The following is an 18749-nucleotide window of genomic DNA, read 5'->3' on the forward strand; positions in this document are numbered from 1 at the left end:
ATGTTCGTTGGAGTAGGATGTATGCTGTTTAAAAGAGTTTCAAATCCAAAGAAATTTCAAAACATACACACGCACAACGCATTCACAAGGTACTAAAGTATCACGCAAAAGTGATACTGAATAATCTTGATTATACTGAAAAATGATCGCGATTGAACAGTCACATAATCTCCAGTGATTGAGGAAGAAGATTTCGCAGCCTGTAAAAGCTTTTGAATCTTATACATAAGACATTCTTTAATGTTACATCTGATTTAGAATTGTAATGCGGTATTTCGAAACATCCTTAATCCGTTCGTGAAATTGTGAAGAAAAACGGTAAAAGAAAGCAGCGTTGGAAAAGTGGCATATTTTTTGCTCCTTTTCGGCTTTTAAATACACGGACTCTCCCTCCCTCCCTCTCTCTCTCTCTTTTTCTCTTTCAACAAAATTGCAGAAGGTTTGTTTTAAGCCGGTCGTTGTTACACTACCAGCTGATGCAGAGGCTTTCAGATTCCAGCAACTGGCTATACATTATCAAAGTAAAGATTAGTTTCTCGCTAAGAATTCCTGGCCATTCAAGTGAAGTTGCCACTTCTTCGCGGCAGCTGAGCGTCTTCAGGAATGAGAATTGGAGGATAAAACACTCTGGATTTGTTTATGTATTCGTTCCATCGATGTTAACGGAGAGACGGAACGTAGTCACGTAGCTTCTTCGAAAATTCGTCAACTTCTGCACTTACACGTTCGAGAGAGAAATACTAGTTCCATTTCTAAGTGCGAACAGCCCAAGTGGAGCATAAGGAACGAGGAAAAGAACGGCGAGGAAAATTGTTGGGAAATTCCTGCAAGGCGAAATAGCAGAGTAGTAGACGAGTGAGCGTATAACTCGGTCTTTGACGTGAAATAAAGTTACGTGTTATGTACCGTCCATAAAACAGTTCTCCGGGGGTGAAATGTTGCTGTGTTTTTTCGCCCGCAAACAGGATTCTAATTATCCACGGCGTGTGCATTGCTCTGAGAAACGAGTTACGCTAATTCGTTGTCAGAAACATGCAGGTAGGTATTAAACACATACACACCGAAGAATGACGGTGTTTACCCTTAATTCAAGATAATTTCTAAACTGATATTTCACACGACTAATAATTTCGGTAGCAAAAAAATACTGTAGAAATAAATACTTTGTCTTGTTAATAATAATGATTGATAAAAAGGGAGAGAGAGAGAGAGAGAGAAAAATAAAATTGCTGTTGTAACAAAGAAAGGGTTATTAATGATGCCCGCATTAGCTGCAGTATGTAAGGGAGATTGCTATAGCTGATATCGATCCAGACGAAAGAAACAGAAAACCGTTTCTGGAGGTTCGTTAACATTCATTTAAAGTTTCAAAGAGTCAATCTTTATTAGTAAACGTTTGTATCGTACCGATGAACCTGTCAAGCACTAGACAGCTGCGATAGCAGAGGGTGTACTTAAACTGACAGGCGACATTCGGAACAAGATTAATGATCTGCGTCCGTGGAATGAAGTAGATAGAGTAGAGAAGAGAGCAAAATTTTGAGACAGCATGACGAATGATTATAGAAACGCAGATCAGTTGTTTTTGGAGGCTTTAATCAAAGTCGGCAGTTGAGAAATAAATTTCTTCAGCAATCTTAAAGAACGCATTTTAGTAAAAAAATTTTCAGCAGAAGTTGCAGCCAATTGCGTGAGACCAACGTCAAGAAAGAGATTTCGCCAGCCACCGGAAACGCTTCTATATTCCAGACGAGTAGTTGCTTACGAACTTTAACAGTGATAAGATTACAAATAGATTCGTATTTTCTGTTCTCCGAAACTACTTTCTCCGTTCTCATTTTACCCCGGTGACTTGAAAAGCTCCGGTGAAATAATCTTATTCAACTACCTCGATGTTAATCTTATTATAGCTCCAAAGTAAAGGAGACATCGTGTAATGAACATTGCATAAATTAGCCTTTCTCTTAATTTTTGGACTAACAATAGGCTGTCGCATTATTCCGCGCAGCCCAGCTGGGCCTGCGACAGCCACTAATTAAAGATAGACAATTAATTTATCTTGGGGTGATTAAAAAGTTTAACACTTAACGCTCAAAAGTTTCGTCAAAAGGATATAACCTGCGGGGCTATAAGCTGTATTACCCAGAAATTTAGCGACAAGTCGCGCTGGCATCAAAGATACGGCTCTTCGTATAAACGGAATATTCCAAGCTATTTTGACCCGACCTTGCTATCATCGCCATTTTCAATTTTATTCCTCTCTTGGTTTGTTACAGAGCGATGGAAATTAATATGACCTACAAGATTTTAGATCAACCCTTTGCCGGCGATAATTTTTTCCCTTTTAACTTCTTCATTTTAACGTCTTCCACAATGAATGTACGACGGTTTTCGCTCTGGGCTTGAAGTTTTTCAAAAGTCAAAATTTCGAGACAAAATTTTCAATTATCAAAGTCGATTACGGCTGTAACAGCGATCACTAAAGAATCTACTGTATTTTTTTCAATTCGAAACTATGCAGGCCATATTTTTTTCTCTATTGCCTTATGACAAGACGCTGGGAGGAGAATAAAATTAAACGTTAAAGGCCTGACACATTCCGCATACGCTTTTGAAATATACAAACGTTTAATCGTAGGAGGAAGATTAAGCCGCGCTTTTCGCTCATTGAGGGTATAAATGATCCGGGTTTAAATGGGAAAACAAATGGTTTTCAGCCGTCGGTGTTTTCGGGGAGAGCTTTACTCCGAGCGATTAGAGCAGAGCTCGGAGGGGATTTTCGCATCAAGGCAATAAAATCGATATCATACGTGCAGGCGAAGACACGAAAGTAACGAGTCTCCGTAGGTTTATTCATTAGGGTGGAAAGGTCCTCCGTCGCTTACAATTATTGTTAGAGTTGACGCTTCGCCGCCTTCCCCGTAGGCGAATTATGCAACGACATGACTCAGCCGTCCTTTCCACATGAAAAAAGTGACAGGATTACCGGGTTAAATTGGCAGGAATTAGGCCTTCGACGACGTACATCGAGTGGAATAGGCAGATGACTAACACGTTTATCATCGAAGAGAATCTACCAGCCCATCCGTTTTAGCGTCCACTCGCGTGACGCAATTCTGATGCAATATACGATGTAGGCAAAATAGATCAGCAGGACTACGTTGCATGAAAAAATTATTTCCTCTTGAAACTGTTGTTTACGATTAAAAAGATTCAGAGGCCCCGCTTTCGAGTTTTCGTTTTTCCATTGAAACAACGCGTCGAAAAATGCTTAACTTGACTCGCTGTCGATTTCGCGTGAAAATATAGATGAAAATGAAAAATATTAAAACCTTTTATTTTCACTGTATTTAGTAGGATTATTTTTGATTTTTCATTTTTTTCAGTTTTATGTCACAATATTTCTGAAAATATGCAAAATTGACTAAAATATCCGGGGAATTTTTTTGCACTAAATATTATTGCCTACCAAAAAAGTTTCTTTGATATTTTTCATTTTCGTTTGTATTTTCACGCGAAATCGACGGTGAGTTAAGTTAAGCATTTTTTTACGTGTTATTTCGATGTGAAATAAAAACTCGAAAGCGGGTTCTCTAAATCTTATCCAAACAAGCTCAAATTTGCAGAGGATTCGTTTTTCATCGTGAACAACAGTTTTAAGATAAAGCGACACTGAAAAAAAAATTTAATTTTTTTTTGGTTATCCTCCAAATCTCTACCGTGCATACTTGAGGCGATATGCTTCAGCTGCCAGGATATTTACTCGGCAGTTTGAGCCGACGTGACGTCATTAGGATCAGATCCTTCCGAGACCATGCCAGGGTTCGTTTCTCTCGAAAATGGCAATGTCGCTTCAGGGAAACCCTGGTAAAGGGGTAAAGACTCCACTAATGAACACTTCCATACACTTAACGTCATGCAAAGTCCTACACGTAGGATTATTCGTTGGAGCTGTTCTCGTCGGCTCAAAGTGTTCATTTACTTTCGCTATTTCCGCAGTGTCGAGTAATTAATTTTGAGAAATCAAGCAATCACAAATTTAGTTACAGGTCTAATCGCCCGCCACTGAAAGCTTCGCCGTTCTTCGCCACCAACGTCGAAGACAATTATATTTCGCAGAAACAAAAGGAACGAAAAATTTTGCGTCGTTATGAGTTTTGTTCAAATTTCTCGGGGGTACACAGAAATATGGGCGAGCTTATCGCCGGGACCTGCTCGAAACCCGGCCGTTTGTTCTTCTTTAATACCATCAAAATCGTATCACTTTCGAGTCCGTAACCGGCTGATGGAATTGTTTGAAGCCTGTTTAATCCCTTTTGGTGCTACAGAGTCTCGTCCGAATGGATCCGAGCGGTCCAAACCTGCAGCTCGTCAGGTTTACTATTAATCTAGGAAAGCCATTCGCCCACGTTAGCTTCTGGATTCTCATTTGCCAAGCAAATTGTAGAAACTAAAATCCGCATGGGCGATCGTCTGTACGAAATGATTCTCATTTACGTACAGCGTCGAGATTTTATCCATCTCGATTATTTTCCCGCTTTATTGTAATCCACACAAATTTTACTCTGTTTTTCACCTCGAACTGTAGAGTAAGTATGTAGCGAATATAAGCTACGCTACAGGATCAAGAGAAAAGTTACTTTTCTGCCTTATGTATTCAATCTTAATATTATCAAATACAATTTACGTTGCGCGATATCCACTCGGAAATTCATATTACCATTTCAAAATCCCATTTTCTGCTGTGTATTAAGAAGATAAGATTCACGTTTTCTCTTTCGGATATCTCGAGCTCTCGAGGAATCCGATTATGCGCAAAAAATAACAGGTCGATTTTAATTTATACGTATTATTTCACATTTTCATCTTACCTCTCCAGTATGCGAAGACTAGCAAAATTTCAGAATATATAAGCACGCAGGTCTCATAATTGTACTGTCGTGTCGTACGCAGTTCCATTTGCTAAAACAATTACGTAGTTTCATGCATGCCAAAAGTAATTATAGCGTCCAAACGACGAGGATCAGCCAAAGAGGGATAAGTGACGAGACTGTTCCATAGGCAGCGAGCTAAACTTGACATTAGGCTACTGTCGGTGTGCGAAAATTCAGGGGTTAATGAATACAGCTTCGAACACTGGTAAGGCGACCTAAGAGAAATTGAAAATCGTGCTTTTTTGTAAAAAGAAATACGATCGAACAGCGCTCAAAAATATTCTGGAAGTGTGACGTGATTTTGGTTCTCATAGAAGGAAGGAAGGCATCGATCAATAACTGCCGGTTAAAAAACTTCAAGAAATTATGAATCTCTCGACATTGGCCATGGTCCGTGATGTGCAAATAAAATCCTTATCTCTGTCAGTGATTTATACTTATTTGTGGCATGACGTAAGCTTTGCTTCTCAAACCTGCATCGAGATAACTCAGCTTGCAACGGAATAAATACCCGATGGATATCTCGAACAGAGGAAACAATATTAAGGCCTAATAACCATGAAAGCCCACCGATATACATCCGCGATGCTATTTCTGCAAGCGTCACCGCTTTAACGCGAATGAGGATGAGGTCAGAAAAACGTTATTAAAATGCAAATTGCGCGCACAAAGAGACGTTCGTAGCCCCAACGCTTATAGGAACTTCATAATGATCTGGTTGTAATACCGTTATATCGAATTGTTGGTCCTCCACGCTAACAACAATTTCCAGTTTCTTTTTTTATTAAAGAGGCAGCGTACCTCAAAGCGGCTGAATGAATCGCGTTCACGAGACTCGTGATTGCAAAGGTCAGTTTGATCTTTTTTGATATTGAAGAGAAACGATTAGTAAGGGGAAAAAGTTTATCTTCGAGGGATATCGATTCGCACAATTTTTTTTTACATTTCTCTTCTTCGCGCCGGTTCATTTCGCAGCGAAAACTGAGAAACAAGCTAGAAGTGGATAGAGAACTCATTATGAGTTATGCATTATTCCCTTGGTTTGCTCCGGAACCGGATCACGAGCTTCGGCTCAAGTCTGCCAATTATCTGCTGCAACTATCGGTAGTGATCGATCTGGATTAAATTGGCGTGGCCTTTTCCCCGTGATGGGAAAATTGAGCTAGTAAGTAATAAGTTCCGTCTCGACTTTGTTCGTTCGGTATGAACTCTCGACATAAGAACGACCATCCCAAACCTTTCCATCGGATTACTCAAGCTGGTGGTATCGTATTCTGTAAGGATATATCTCAGAATTTCATTAACGACTTTTAAACTTGTTCCTCGAATTCTCGAGTTCGTTTTCAATCGAGAAGCAAAAAGGGCTGCAGGGGATGGAAATAACCGAGCAGCTGCGGTAATCAACACGATTGCTTTAATTTACTTTCTATGATCGTGAATGAGGAAACGATCAGCTTCGAAGAGAGGATTTATAAATCGAAAGGAAATGGATTTTTCAGAAGGCATTGCGGTAAGTTTAAACGAATAGACAACTACCTATAGTCGTGTTTTTGTTTTTTTTAATTTTTGATTTGTTAGCGTCTTTAACTTGCGATATTGTGTTATAGAATTGGAAAACAAAAAAAAAAAAATGGAGAGATAAGTTTTAATGGTATTCTTAATACGACTGTTACAGAAATGCCAATTTAATGGAGATTCCTGGAAAAAAATAAAAAAAATAAAATGAGATTATCCGTACTCGAGGAAATCGCAAATTATATCCTAGTCTTAGGTGCAGATTGAAATGGATCCAGCTATAAGTTCCAATCGTAAAGAGCGAGAGGGGGGATAAATCTCAAGGGTGAGACTAAGCCACGGTAAAACGAATCGGAAAAGTTGGCAGGGTGCAGAAAATTACAGTTAATGCCCAACGTAAGTAGGAATTGTCTAGAAAAAATAAAGTCAAATTACAGTGCGGCGTGAACCCCATAAATATACAATTATTATGGATATAAATTGGACTTTTGTGAAATCCGCGGTTGAATTTTTTTTTCCTCGCTAATGAAATCGACGAAAAGAGGTTCGAAGGTTTTCACTTGGGGATACATTTTCAAACGCGTTCGGAAATCGATCCTAGCACGATCAAATTAATCTTCTCAAAGGTAAATACTTTCCGTGGGACTCAATTCCCTTGGGATTTTTTTAGTCCGAAGGACTTGAGATTTCATGCTGGAGACCTGATACGGAAACATACACAAATTTTCTGAATTTCTCATTATAAATTCCCTCCTAACTGAAGATTGTGGCTTTGCCTTCCTCGTCCTTGCCAGGTCTTCTTAATTCCGCAAGATTACGGAGTCGGTCGATTCTTTACAATTGTACAAACAAGAGAAAATAAAACTTTATTCCAGATTTCAATTACAACGAAAGAATGCAAATTAATCGTAATTACTGTATAAAATTACGCGTGTTTCCTTTGTTAGATACCCGTATTACGAAATCAAAGAAAAGAAAATTGTCCTATAAGAAGTGAACGATTCTTCCCGAACTAATATGATCTGAACCTAAAGGATCAATTTATGAATATTTGTCACATAAGCTTGAATATACGTTCATTGATCATTTTTCCTAGGTCTTGAGAAATTCCCCACAGTTTTTGAGACGCGTAAACATCTAATTACAACAAATCTTGAAGGTATAGCAGTCAAAGGGTTGAGGATTAAACGCCCATCTTGTCCAATATATATCCATCTCTCCAAATAGTCAATGGCATCGAGGAATCTAGATGGTTTCGTTACGATGATCCTCCCTGAAATATGCCTTTCCCACTCTTCCACGTTAAATCATTATCACTCTTCGTTAAGTCCATTGGCTAATTCCGTAATGAGTATGTTGCTAACGATACTCCAAATGGTAATGGATGCATCTCAACTATCCCAAATACCACCTGCGACATTGACAAACTATAAGTCAAAGCGAAAAGGCGGAATATCCGCTTATCTCATCTCTCATTTGATTCATGCCAGATTCAAACTTACTCATCGATGCCATTCAATTTGTCAGAATTGTGTCGCAAATATCAAGAAAAGTATTATATTATGAAATAATTATTAGTTGTTCAAGAAAAGTTCCACGTAGAATTAAACGAGATTCATCTCAATGGAAACATCGTTTCACCGCTTGGCTTGTTTAAATTCTCAATTGTAAGTTGCAAACGAGTTCACTGAAAATTTATTTACTGAATTTAGTTTAAACTTTAATTGTTTAGAACTATATTTTATCTATTTTTGAGCTCACTTCTATAACAGCCAAACAACATGTTCTAAAACTGATATATGAATACTTAAAATAGTATCTTGATGAAGTTACACTAGTTCTTGATAGAATTAGGAACATTTGAGACTTTTAGATTTTTCACCACAGCCCTCGATACATCTATCTACAACCAATCTAGTTTCTTTCATGTCAAGTTTTGATTGGTTTTGACAGATTTAGCCTCGTTTTCTGATATGAATTAAACGCCTGTTATTATGACAATATTCAATACAAAATCCAAGAAAATATTCCCCTTGCACTCTTAATAAACAATTTCAAAAAAAAAAAAAATTATTAGCAACATGGAAACGGAGGCCGTTGAACAAAAATTGAAAGGACGAATTCAATTTCTCTTTCCCACGTTTTATTCGTCAAGCTCCGCTCAAGCAGTTCAGAGAGAACTCGTTTATTTTGAAGGGGAGTGACGCGGATGACTAGAATCACGAAAATAATTAGACCTCTGGTTGTTTCTTCCGTACAATTGCAGACCGTTTTACCCGTCCTCGTAACGTCATTTGTTTATGATATTATTTCGGTAAGACAACAGGGGGGTCCCTTTTTCCCTGAGATTGGTGGACCCAAATTTATAAAAGCATCGTACTCAGAATAAAGTTGAGTTGAAATCTGTTGACTGAAAAATGCATTCAACTACTGACACGAAATGGAGCAATGAACAAAAGAAACTCTATCTGGATTTACAGGAAATTGTTATTGATTAGTCTTATTTTTCGATTCTCTCAAGGATTGTTTGAACACATTTTCCAACGTATTTCAGGCGCCGTTAAGGTCGCAGTTCAGTTTATGCAACAATGATTGAACTGCATAAGCAGCTCAGCGAAAGGAACTGCCAAAAAAAAAAAAAAAACACATTTATTTTGAATGATGAATAATATACATCAACCTGACTAATTTGAATACCAGCCGTGCTCAAGATCCGGGCTAATTGTTAGTTGAGATTTTGTATTAGCATTTTATCCACTTGAGTAAAAATAATTCACCGAGAGAAATCCAGCCATGATTACAAGCTTCTGTGGAAGACGAGTATAACAATAATAATAACTCGAGACTTCGGTCACGTTGCATAACGAATACATATAATACGATGCAACGGGAGAATATGTTTCATTGTGAATCTGTTATTCCAATTCATCCGAAGCAACTCGAGTTCTTCATCGCGTGTATTTCGCCATCATGAAATGCAAAACTTACCTGTGAAGTTTCTCAGGCATTTCCGCAGAATTTTGCAGAAAGCTTTGTTTGAATCGGAAGATAAAAATTCATAGCAGATTGTCGCAGAAAAAGATAATATTTATTTCGCTCGTTTTTTTTCCATCAATTTAATTGCCTACTCGACTGTATGATTTCAAGTTTGTTCTCACGATTATTCTCTAAAATTCTGCTAACAATTTGAAATCAGCATGCTTATTTGCTGCAGACTTGATCAAAATTTTTTTTTTTTTTTTTTTTTTTTTTGAACGGGAAAAATTACGGTGTTCGAACCTTGTTTCGGTGCAAAAATAAATGGTATCTCTATGATATTGTCCTTGTTTAAAACAGTGTAGTACGTAGGGATTTAAAAAAAGAATGCGAAAGGAAGAAAAAAAAAAAAAAGAAAGAAAAACTGCACAGAGCGAGAAATGGGCCTTTCCATTATTCGGAGGATCGAACATCTTCAGGCTAACGCATACACAGGTATACAGAAGACTTCTGAATTTCGGCGAAAAGATTTTCCATTGTCCGACGCAAAGTGTTTGGTTAAACAAAGGGACTCTGGATACGGAGAAAAAGCGTCGAGTAGCGGTTAGAACCACCCATCCACCCACCAACGGCAGGAAAAATATCCATTAACACTCGAGCAGATGAGTTGGGAAAACTGAGCTGCTCGTGAAGTAAGAAGCCGATCGACTGTCTGCTCGAGCGAAGTACGAGAGGGAAATTAAAGCGATATTGGTGCGGGATGTGACCGGGGCGGGAAATCAGGTGAAATAAAACTAGGAGCACCCCAAGGCGACTAATCCGTAAACCTCGGGGGTACAAAATAGCGGAAGCAGTTGCCCGGATCCGCAATCAGCTTGAGCGTAACTCGCGAATCCCGCGAGACCGGCAATTCGAAAGCGTTCAGCAAGCGGCGTCGATCGGCGGCCGAAGTAACATTTGAATTTCAATTCGCACGATAGAAACTTCAGCTTTACGCCCCGTTTTCCACGGACGCGATAATCCGGCTTCGACGAAGTCCGTCAGGAATAATTTTGCGTTATCGACGATCGACGAATCGAATTGGAATAGAATAAGAGATAAGAAAGGTAAACAAAACAAGAAAGAAAGAAATAAATTTCATCGTCCCAACCCAACCTTGCATCGATTTTTTACACAACGCATTTTCATTTTCTTCGCGCCCTTTTCTCCTCCCCTCCGTTCCACGTTGCCTCTGAACTTTTTCGTTTTTTGTTTTCACTGTATATAGGTTAAATTCCAATTTTAAATTCAGCGATGTTGCGGCGTCCACGGGATTCCTTTTTATTCCTTGGTATATCGGGGAGGAAAATATGAGAAATTTCAAAAGTGCTTCGGGGTCTCGCCTTATACGGTCATGTGCGAGGGATATGTTGAATACAATAATTCTTTCTCTCACCCCGAATGCAGACTCGTTTTGCGGGTTTCTCTGGCTGCCGATGCATCGAAAGAATCTGAAAAACCTGGACGAGCTCCTCTTTTTTTTTTTTTTTTGAAAATTAAGGTGAAATAATAATACGAATCGCGTACCCACAAAGTCGAAGATCGCATATGTATATCTATAGATGTTGGGACGGCCTGCTGTGATCTGAAAATGGATGGACGCGGTTTGATCAAGTTATTACCGAGACTCGATGGGAAAAGGTCAGCGTCTATCCAGGTGTAGTCGTTCGACCCATCCAATCTCGATGAACGTCAATTTGTTACCTCTAATGGATGAAGTCCTTGCTGGCGATGGGTATTCCCGCAACCGGTGCAATAAAAGTAGTAAAAGACATCGAGCCGAGAAAATCCTCCTGCTTTTTTCCCCTCCAAGCATCGCGTGACGGCTGCAGAAGCGTCGAATGGCTTCGAATTGCGTGTTATGAATTTATTTCATCTTGTTTCGCAGAAATTGACAGATTTTTCAGACGGCGTTGAAAATAGACGGCGATATTCAGGGACCGAGAAACCGGGGTGGATTAGCCTCTCGGTATCGCAGCGACCCGCGGTTACAGTTATCAGAATGTTTTTATTGGCCTTCACACGATTCTGTCAAGCCGTCCTTTACGGTACACTCGAGGCATTATTTCCAGCAGGGAAACTCGTTAAAAATGTATTACCGCATCCTCTTAGGTCCTCGCTGCCGGAGCGTTGCGTCGCTTTAGAACGAAAATACATCCGACGCACACACAAGCGCACACATCGCGACTGGGTGCGTGGGCGGCGATAAAAAGTCGACTCGCAGGTTCGCGAGTCGCCTGACAAGGGAGAAATCGCTGTGAAAAAGAGAGCAAGTAAGTGCAAAACGAGAATGAAAAGCTCGAACGCTGTGGAAAAAAAAAATGGCCCAAAGACGAAAACAGAGTTTCGTTCGAGTAAAGAGATTTATATCGAGTCTTGAAAAAATTTGGCATCAGTGCTCGGCGCACTTCGCGTTGCGATGTTCTTCAGCGATAAACAACCCGAAATTATTTCGAAGCCCGTACTTCGGCAGCGTTTAGGCGAAGATGAACGAAGCGAAGCGTGCAGTTCAGTCGACTGTAAATTCGCATGTTTTAAAAATTTTTTTTCCTTCTTCGTTCAATTTCAGTTCTCACGTCACTTCGTACGTTAACGCGAACATAAATCTCTTGCGTCGTAGTAAATTGCCTGCGCTTTTTGGCGTGTTATTCGTGAAATAAAAATTTGTAATGCGCGGTATGAGCTTTTGTCTGTGATGGAAAAAAAAAAGAAAAAAGAGAAAAATAAAACAATGACACGCTACTCGCTATAAAGCAGAATCGATTTCAGAATGGAACCTTTGCAAAAGAATTTGATCGAATTAAACGAATTCAAAGGCTTCGATTCACCAGACCTTCCAATTAAATAAAAGCTTAATCGAAATGGACGTCATACCATGGCTTCCCGGTACAATTTCAATTTATTCAAGATACGCGAAACAAAGTTAACTACAAGTTTTGTTTTTTTTTCACAATAAACCAATTCCTTCATCACGGGATGAAATTTGTGCTGAAAATCAGAAGATTTTCTTATTCTTGATATAATATTTGGAGTAATTCTTAATTCCTTTTCACATAATTTCCGAGTTTCAATGAGGAATTCTAATTCTCATTAATAGCTATGGTTCGGCACGCGCGAGTGTCAAAAATGAGACTATATGTACAAATATTGGGAAATGAGATGCCTTGTAAAGGCGTGAAATCAAATAATTCGCAAATCAAATATCCGAAGATCTTGCAGATGAACCGTTTCTTTGAACGGGGAAACTCGTTGCCTTTGAGAACTTAAACTCCCTGTGCGCTTTGTTCACCGAGAGACAATTTCGTCCAATTTGTATTTTTCACCCTGCACTTTTCCTATTATCAAACTTTGAGCGTGCGGAAAAGAGTTCCGGTGCTGAAACCAGTATTCGTTCTACGCGATTCCGATAACAACTCGCGCAATACTGGCTGCAAACAAATCTCTCAACTGACCCGTATCCTCGAAATGAAGGGAAGGCACATCATCTAGATACCTCCTTCCATTAAATCGTGAATTCAAACAGAAGAGAGTAGATTTTCACGTCGCGGGGAAATTGCATGGAGTGAAAGACGCGGAAGAGATTGCGACTTGTCGTGGAAGACACTGGCAATTTTTTTTTTAACATCGGTTTCCGTTATCGCTTATATTCAGTGTATGTCACGCATGAGATCATGACCAGAACGAAGTGTAAAAGTATTCTCATGTTATTTTTTCATATTCGAGATCATGATCCGAACGAGAAAGCAGATCCTCGCTATCTTTGGTACTTGAGAGCATGGACCAGTCTGTGAATGTTTGTCTCTTCTCTATGGGATAAAAATTACAAGGATATGCATTTCGATCGATAATATGATGGATAGCGGAGAGAGGGCGGACGAAGCCGAGACGAACTCAACTTTCTCAAGACAAATATATTATAACTTTCACGTGATGCTTCAATTCACTTTATTTCCTGTTATAAAACAAATTATCAAAGTTTCTTCCACCCCCCCCGGGTAAAGTGCCATCCACATTCGTGAGGTTCTCGGATTTCAGGAAATTCACTTTTCCTGGTAACTCTGTTGCCTTAGTTTTCGATCGAATGTAGACGTTTCTAGGTACACTTGAGGATTAGCGTAAATCGAGACGGTGAAGCGAGTCGATTCTCACTTATTACTCGACGTTTAGCCACGGATATAAAATTATTAACATTCGGTGCCGAATTCACGAGTCGGTATAAAAACCGCGGGAGAATGAATCCCGAATTGAAAATCGGCCGGATTTACGACACACTGCGCAGGAAATTTTCTATGCCCCATCAAACTAGGATATGAACTATCTTTCAGAGCTGCTGTTCCTGCAACTATACCTATAGGAGAAGATCGTAAAGAGGGCTGACTTTACAGCTGGGCAAAATCGGATTCGAGGCAGCTGTTACCGGATAAAAGGGTTCTTCGTTTGTCGGTAAAGCTTTCCGGCTGATTGAAAATTGGTTAGAATAAATATTATATATAATATTTAGGTGAGTTGGATGAGAAGAAGCGAGGTGAAAATGTCGCAATGCATGCGTTAAATTATAGCTACCAAGATCCGAGGTAACGATGGATCGGTGCGATATGGTTACCGATCTTGTTTCGAAGATACCACGCAATACGGGATTATCCGGGCTGTTAGGCAACCCTATTATCCTTCAAACGTTCGTTGCCCGAAAACTCCCTACTGACAGAGTGAAAGCGATCCTTTCTGCAGACGACGTCTTGCTCGAGACCCGGCCATGTGGGTTGTCGCACATCCGGGGAACGGTCAAGGATCGCCGAACATTTGCTGCCTGTATTCTGAGATCGTGCAGTCACGCGAATTTCGATCGGGGAACAGAGAAGAAGAGATAAAAGAGGGCCGAGCATGCGGGGCGAGTAATCACTGTAAAAGGCGCCGGGTCCGCACATACCGATGAAAAATACCGGCTATTCTCGAGCCAGTTACCATGGTGACCATGCGGAGACGTGCAACGCGGATATGAGACAAATCAAATTCCTCGGCGATTGACTTTATAGCCGGCGTAATTGACGCTGGAAATTGGGTGGAAAACAAGGAAGACGTCAGAAATATTGCGGGGTGTTCGAGGCTATTATGATGCAGAGGATGAAAAGAAGTGAAACAATTCAATTGCCAAACGTTATCTGGTTTTTGTGGGTAAACAGAATGGCTGAGAATTCCAAGAGCATTTTGTAATTTGCTTTCTAGGCGTAAACGTTACTCGTGAAACCATTCAGGCGTGATGACACTAATTTTTGTCATTTGTTCAATTGTAACCAGCTCGCAGAACCTAATGATGATCGAGGAAATAGAAAAAATAGGTGCTTTCGGACCCGACAAACATCTGAGTCAATATAGACTCTGGATTGCATGTTTATAAACTAAATCGTGTCAACCTGCAGATGTTCACCTTTGTTGCGAGGAAATGACTCGGCGTATATAAGTTGACACTATTCTAAGCGACATCCAGTGTAACACCGTCGACTGGATATAAATTTACCTGAAGATAAATTCTTGTCGTCGTCTTTGAAATGGGGTAAGGTATATACTTCGCGTATCGTCTAAAATATGGTATTGCTCCATTCCTCATCTTGGGTAATTTTTTTTCGAAAACCACGAAGCACCGTTAAGCTCAGTTCAATGTCAGTATGATGCGAATGCAATCTGATGAAAGAATTTTCATCGACGAAATTTATGAGCTATCAAAATTCCGCATAAACTTGATAACGACCTCGAAGCAAAGATCGCACCTCCATTGTATACCTACCCTTTAATGTAACAAAATTTTGTTGCAGGAGTCTTGTGAAATTTATATTCGTCGCAGCTGCGTTCTTCCTCCTGTTATTGCACCCGTCCATCTGCTCTACGTACTCAGGTGAGCAAAATTGCCTCAGTGTCTCGTGAGAACGTGTGGAATTGAGTGATTCATCCATTCGAGACTTGACCCAACTAACTGACTGACATGTTCGTCGATATGAGCGACGAATTGACTTCGAAAACACGGCCATGGTTAAAACCTAGATAAAACCACAGTGATTTTATCCCCCCTCTGCCCTCGTAATAAAAAAAAAAAAAAAAAATTAAAAAAAAAAGAAAAAATCGAGCCAAGAAAAGTGAATCCAGTATGCTGCTCGTACTTGAAACACTGATTTGCTACTTTCTTTGTTCGTGCCTACTAAGAGCTTGGAGAAACGTGTCCCCCTTTCGATCAACATCAGGACTCATCCGAGGCGCGATGCGAACCAGGCACTGCCTGCAAGAAATTGGGTCGAAGCTACATGTGCGTGGTGGAAGGTGATTTGAACGAGTAACGAGGGTCGACACTGTGCGTCGTTATTAAGGTGGTTTCAAAATCTCGCCACTTAAGAGGCTCAAAAAGTGATCGAGGAATACGAGTGTATAAATCGTTTGCAATGATGTTCCAGATTTAGATAATATATATGCGTTATCACCGTAAGGTCAAGAGGCAGTTACGAAATTTTCGACACCGTGGAAGGCGATAAGTTTGAAATCGAAAGGAAGGATTTGGACTCTACTTCTGTTGATTTTCATCCAGCTACGCTGTTATTTATCATGTATTTATTGTTTGAGATTCTGATTCATTTAATCACCTCATTAATTTATAGCGTTCACCATTTTAGTCGTAAGTTCATTTATTTCAAGAGTGGATTCATAATATACAAATAAAGCACACCATTTAACTATATGATATCCTCAGTGTACGGTTTCAGTATCGCATACCAGATGTTTTCCTATTTATGCCCTGTAATCCCACCCCATGCAAAAATAATGTTCTCCAGGAATCATCGGAAATTAGTTTACAAAACGTACGGAGCTGCGAAGCGTTAGGCAATGATTTCTGTCAGAAAAGAAGATCCTGGAAGCATATCAATTCCATCGTCCGGCCATTATACCCTTTCACAAAAAGCAGAGGGGCACATGTTAGAAAATTCAATTTGACTCTCCTCACTCTTTCGTTCGAACCACCGCCGGGTCAAAAATTCTCTTTGTACGGAAGCTGAAAACGGAAATGGAACGGGCGGGGGATTATATTGGAATTGTGAATTCATTCGACGGTACGAAGTTACCGAGCTGATTCTGGGTATGACAGAGGTTTATTTCCATTCCAAAATACGGTTCTAATTTCCTGACTTATCTCGCGTCCGGAGATCGCGGATATCAGATTCGCCTGACACACACAGACCCTGGTCGAAAGAGTCCGGATATTTCCAAGCGGAAAGGCGATAAGCAAAGGACTATCCGCCGATACGGTGTAACTTGCTTCAAGAGTCTCGCATTCTCCGAGATGCATATTCCAGATGAAAGCGCTCTTTGATGGGCAGCGGCTCACGAGCTAGCTCATCGTCGTTTTGCCGAAGTAAAAGCGAGACTTGCTGTCAGCATTAGACTTTTGTCGTTGGTGCGCAATTTCCAGAATCGACTGCTGTAACGCTCGCATACAAATCGCCATCTTTGTGTCAAAGGTTATCTAGTATCGCAGCTCCGACACTCATCTACTCCAAGGGATGAAGGATTAAGTCTGTAGCGCGCGGGGTCCATTGTCCATTGTCATTTCTCGTTTTTGTGCCGGGAGACCGTCGTTAGGACAATTCTCTTCGGGGGCGAAGTAGTATTCCGTGAAAGTGAACACTGCCTGGGCTCTCTGTAACCATTGTGTGTAATACCTTGTTTTGGGAGATGCTCATTACCGGGGTGAAAAATGCGAGGCTCTTTGTTACAATTTCGAACATCACGATCGCATGTTTCGCGTTTAATGTTGTTTAAAGTTAGATGAAAACGAAACATAGAACGCCTTGGAAACAGACACGAAAATTAATAATCGGGTTGAATTTCATTCAAACAGTGTCTCATTAACGTGGAAGAATATTCAGACATTTCGAGACTGAACTAAAAAGCTCAGATTTTCAAGTCGACCAGATTATTGTGTGATTCATTTCTTACATCAAACTAAATACTGTTTTCTAAAGGATTCTTGATTAAATTGATATTTTTTTTTTTTTTTTTTGTCTTAATGCAGTTCTAAATGTATTTTACTAGTCAATCTGCAACGCAGTTTAAACAGAGTATCGCAAGAAAATAATTCTTGAATTCTACGAGCATACGGTGAGTGAGTGAAAGTTTGAAAGGAACTTAAGGCGCTAAAAATTCGTTAGGCTGCATAATATTAATAATAACTTTCGTAACAGCAGTTCGTAAACTGGATAATTATATTCAAGCTGAAGGTTTGCCCGAATCTCTCAAGTATTCATTCATTCCAGAGCTTGTTTGCATATCCGTAACGCATTTTGTTCAAATCTCTTTCCACTCTCTCGCATTTTTTCATCAAGCAAACCGAAGTTACGTTTAAAAAAATTTTCCGCTCCTTGTCGGCAGGCATTCGAGCTGCATGACTTCGCTTTCAAAGTGGATTACCTGCCACTTGACAACCGTTTCACTGACCATTTCACATACCGACGGCGATGCCTTGCCGACAAAAATCCCAAACTCTTTCCTCGGGGATTTCAAAGTCCGCTTAGAATATAAAGAAGGGTAAGGAACTGTAAAGCTCGGATGAAGAGGGGATTCTCTTCGGATTCCGTGAGCCAATGATCCAGATGAAAATCTTCCCAGTAATTGGAGGAACTTCTTTCAACCCAGACACCGATCTATTCCCCTTTTTCCCTGGGACCACCGAAAGAACGAATCACCCTCACAGCGATAAGTACTCAATTCGCAATCAGTATGCATCTACGCTCGTTTGTATTTGGATTTGATTATCCATCGCCCCGTCACAATGTCTTTTAACGTTCGCACGTGTACGTAGATAAAACGAGAACATCGAACGAGATACGAGCCTGTAGAATATAATGGACGTAGAGCTTGAAATTATTGGATGCGCGGACATAACAAAACCCGCTTGGAGTGTTATTGCGTGATTATGAGCTGTAATCGTCTCATCAACGTCCTCCATAAAATGTGCACCAACTATAATGCGCATTGAAACGTCGATTCGTTTTAATGCTGACATTATCATTTCGTGTTAAACGCGATGTGGATACCTCGATACTCCGTGATCCGTACTCTGGTTCTATTTGCGCAATTTTGCGACCCAACTTTCGACACTCCAATTAGGGCAAGTCAACTTCTGGGACTCGTTAAATGTTTCAGATACCAACTTCTTACTTTTGAGCAAATAGAACCTGAGTGTGGATTGAAATAATCACACGCATTAGGCTAGCGGCGCGAGTATCACACCGCGCGCCATTATAA

General features: G+C 40.1%; 1 protein-coding gene and 1 long non-coding RNA gene across 5 annotated transcripts in view; one reads left to right on the forward strand and one right to left on the reverse strand.

The window, feature by feature from the left end:
- Positions 1-18749, reverse strand: part of LOC124300124 (gamma-aminobutyric acid type B receptor subunit 2) — a 103459-nt gene that overhangs the window by 66622 nt on the left and 18088 nt on the right. The window lies entirely within an intron of this gene.
- Positions 14955-16174, forward strand: LOC124300128 (uncharacterized). Its single transcript, XR_006907154.1, has 4 exons — positions 14955-15015; positions 15275-15354; positions 15660-15820; positions 15905-16174. It is a non-coding gene; the product is annotated as an uncharacterized LOC124300128 (long non-coding RNA).

Source organism: Neodiprion virginianus, chromosome 3, assembly GCF_021901495.1.
Source record: "Neodiprion virginianus isolate iyNeoVirg1 chromosome 3, iyNeoVirg1.1, whole genome shotgun sequence".
In the NCBI taxonomy this organism is placed as follows: Eukaryota; Metazoa; Arthropoda; class Insecta; order Hymenoptera; family Diprionidae; genus Neodiprion; species Neodiprion virginianus.